At 56.2% G+C, this 3,785-nt stretch overlaps 2 non-coding genes across 2 annotated transcripts; both read right to left on the bottom strand.

Moving 5' to 3' along the window:
* Positions 1-977: 977 nt before the first annotated feature.
* LOC114066010 lies at positions 978-1,106 on the bottom strand. The gene has a single exon (XR_003573084.1). It is a non-coding gene; the product is annotated as a small nucleolar RNA SNORA76 (small nucleolar RNA).
* Positions 1,107-1,270: 164 nt separating this feature from the next.
* Positions 1,271-1,337, bottom strand: LOC114066008. The gene has a single exon (XR_003573082.1). It is a non-coding gene; the product is annotated as a small nucleolar RNA SNORD104 (small nucleolar RNA).
* Positions 1,338-3,785: the final 2,448 nt, after the last annotated feature.

Genomic DNA, 3,785 nt, shown 5'->3' with positions numbered 1-3,785 from the left:
TCATATTGCACTTCATAAACTGTGGGTAACTACAATCTGCTTGCTTTGTTTTATTAAATAAATTTATCCCATGTCCAACAGTTCAGTAAATTTTATTTCTACAGCACTTAGCCATGATCTTGTGCAAGTTAGAAAGGCAATTTGAGTGTGCCATGTACTTGCAGACTTTTATATATATATATATATATACTTGGTGATTATCATGACTCTAGGGGTGACCAGTGCTGAGACTGTTACAGCTTTAAAAGCCTAAATTTAATTTTTCTATCATTAAACTAAATTTAACCACAGCAGTTACGAGGCACGTGCTTTATGACGTATTTTATAGCTGCGAAAAACTTGAAAGGATTACTAGCACTTTTAGAGGGTGTTTTCACTTCCTTCTGGTAAGTGTAAGAGCCTCTGTGAGCTTGATCATCTTTTACAGTCTGCCTGGACTCTGTTGCTACTCTTTCGTGTCCAAGCGTGGCTCAGAGTGGTTATATTTTACATTTACAGAAAACAGTGTCTCTCTCCTCTGTCTGCAGGACACCCCTAGCCCCCCAGTATTAACAGATGGGAAAAATAGAGGTCCTTTAAGCAGCTGCAGGAGTATAACTCCCATTTTATTTCCAAGTTGGTTTTTTTCTGTGTGCATAAAGGACCCCCAGCCCTGCATGTGTTCCTCCCTCATCTTCACCCAGCTGCTTTACTCCTGCAATAGCTTGGCAGGATTCCCAGGACTTGTGCTACCTTTTCCAAGTCCCTTTTACAGCTGAAACGTGAACTACTGCAGGAAAAAAATCCTGCCTTGAGCTATTTTGGGTTCAAGTCACCCTGAACCGTGACAGAGTGACCCGGATGGGCTCTGGCTGGCACCGCCCTGTCCGGCAGGGAACGGGCACCATCCCATCCACCGGGACGGCAGGGTTTGTGCACCCCCACCCCCACCGAGCCGCGTGTCCCCGCAGGGGGGGCACAGGGCGGCTCTGGCACACAAATGTCACTTGTTTTTAAAAGCGCCGCCCGGGAGATGCCGAGCGGCCCCAGTTATGAACAAGCCTTCGCTGTAGCACCGCTGCTTGGCCGGCGGCGCCGAGCGGGCACCGCCGGGTCAAAGGCAGTGCGGGACGGCGCGGGAAGAACCAGCCGGACGCGATTTGGGGCCACACAGCTTTATTTACCGCCGATCCCGGAGACTCCGCACGGGCCCTGCAAGACACGGAGGGAAAAGGGCAGGTTACACGCGCGCCTCACCCCGGCCGCCCCGAGGGGCGGGCGCAGCCGGGGCGCTCAGCAGTTAGGTTTGCTTCACGTAAATCAGCAGTCTAACACGTGTCTAGAGACATCATCGCGGCCCATCCCGGCCTCGCCCGCCCCCCAACCGGTGCAGCGCTCACCTGCCCTGCCGAGGAGAAAGAGAGGAAGACGTCACTCCGCGCTGGTTTTTATAGAGCGGCCGGCCCCGCCTTTCTCGTGTCCTCCAATAGGATTCGAGTGTGGAGGCACGTGACGATCCGGGTGCTGCTGCGCGCGCGGGTGGGCGGGCCCGCGTGAGGGCAGGGGGCGGGCCCGCGTGAGGGCAGGGGGCGGGCCCGCGTGAGGGCAGGGGGAGGGCCCTCGTGAGGGGTCGCTGGGCGGGCGATCTGGTGCCGTGAGGGGATTTGGTGGCTCGGCGTCGTTTCTGAGGGAGGTGCCAGGAGCGAAAGGCGTTCGGGAACTCTCGGCTCTCTGCCCCTCCTCAGCCCCTTTTTTTTAGTAATTCTCCTGTGGGGAGACACTCGTGTTAAATAACTCCAGTTTGGAACTGGCACATGCAGTGTTTGTAGAACACACTGAAAAACTCCTCCTGTGATGTAGCAGGATGCTATGGCACACGTAGTGTCTTCAGTGATCTGCTTGTTCTCAGCCTGAATGCTTGAAAGTCAAGGCCTCCCTAAAGAAACCAACTGGAGAACTGGAATCACAGTGTGGTTTGTAGCTCCAGCATGTTTTTATGTATTCAGGCTTGCAGGTCAGGTCACCATTAGGACAAGGCTCTGAGGCACATGATGAGATTGTTGGGGTGTCCTGTGCAGGGCCCAGAGTTGGACTCAATCTTTGTGGGTCCATTCCGGCTCGGGGTATTCTGTGATTCTGGGTGATAATTTCATCTCCTGCCTGCAGTCAAGGAGAGCTGGTGTGTGCACGTGGCATGGCCAGGACCCTCGTGTGCTCTGCAGCTCCATTAGTGATAGCAGTTTAAAAAGCAAACAATATGTACAAGGACAAAGTGGCTTTGTTGTATAAATAGGTGGCTGAATGCTGGGCCTTTGCCAGGCACTCTAAATTTACTCTTTTTACAGCTTCTTTCATTTGATTCAGTACTTTCTGTGTTTATTTTTATCGGTTCAGAGGATCCTGGGACAGGTTTTCGGTTCAAAGGGGCATGATGGGGTTTTTTTTTTGCATTTATTTAAGGTATTGCACAGCACAGGGTCAACAGTGAGTTTGTCAGGACAGAGGCTATGCCAAATAACTTTGGCCTGATCTGCTCCGATAGTAAGAAATGAGTAGGGAAATTAGAATCATAGGATTATGAAGGTTGGATTATGAAGGTTCAAAGAGGCCTTTAAGATCATCAAGTCCAACTGTCAAACCAGCATCTGTAACCCCTAAACCACTAAAATATCACCCAGTGCCAGGTCCAGACGCCTCCTGAACACCTCCAGGGATGGTGACTCCACCACCTCCCTGAGCAGCCCATTCCAGTGCCTGACCCCCTGGTTGTCCCGGGCAGGGTGCTGCAGGCTATTCGTGCCGCCTGAATGTCGGTATTTCTTGATAAAAACAAATCATCAGCAGCCCGCGGTTTGCCACGGGGCAGCCGCCCGAGCCCGCGGGCAGGCGGCGGGTCGGCCGGGGCTCGCTCGAACGGGGCTCGCTCCGGCTGCAGCGTCGCTGGCCCCTCATGGGCCCCGCAGCCCCCGGGCCAGGCAGTTCCCGAGCGCGATCCCCGTGCCCGGCCGCCCGCGGGTGACGTGGTGTCCCGGCCGGGCGGGCCCCTCGCCCGCCCCGCCCGCCGCGGGGGAAGCGCCGGACGCGCCGGTGCGGAGGCAGCGCCGTGCGGGCGGAGCGGCCCCGCCGTGCAGCCATGGAGCGGCTCCGCCGCCGCCTCCTCCTCCTCCTCAGCCCGGCCGCGCTGCTGCTGCTGCTGCTGCTGCCGCCGAGGCCGGCGGTGAGTCTGGGCCCGCCGGCCCGGGGGAGGGCAGGGCCGGCCGGGGCACAGGGAGGGCCGGGGGAGCGGGGGCCGGGGGATCCTGCCCGGGATTAGCGAAGGGTGACCGTGGGTGCTGAGCCAACACACCGCCCGGTGACTGCCGGTAGTGCTGAGTGCTCCCGTGTGCGGGGTGAGGGGCTGCAGCCCCACAACCTGATCCAACCTCACAGCCTGATCCTGCCCCACAGCCTGATCCTGCCCCAAAACCTGATCCAACCTCAAAGCCTGATCCTGTCCCACAATCTGATCAGCCCCACAACCTGATCCTGCCCCACAGCCCGATCATCCCCACAGCCCGATCATCCCCACGACCTGATCAGCCCCACAACCTGATCCTGCCCCACAGCCTGATCCTGCCCCACAGCCTGATCAGCCCCAGAGCTGTGTACCTGCCGCTGTGTCCTGCCTTGCCACCAGCTGTGCCCTTACGATATACATGTCCTAACCAGGGCGTGTATATCATAATCCTGAAATGTAAAAGTACAGGTAATTCCCCACAAAGTAGTTGTAAATAGTAGTGCAGAGAAACTTTTGAAACATTAGTGCA

The sequence above is a fragment of the Empidonax traillii genome, unplaced genomic scaffold (assembly GCF_003031625.1).
Source record: "Empidonax traillii isolate 1590-97213 ecotype Southwest subspecies unplaced genomic scaffold, ASM303162v1 scaffold718:size422569, whole genome shotgun sequence".
NCBI classification, from domain to species: Eukaryota; Metazoa; Chordata; class Aves; order Passeriformes; family Tyrannidae; genus Empidonax; species Empidonax traillii.
The sequence above is the reverse complement of the archived record's forward strand: the minus strand, read 5'-3'. Positions and strand labels throughout refer to the sequence as shown.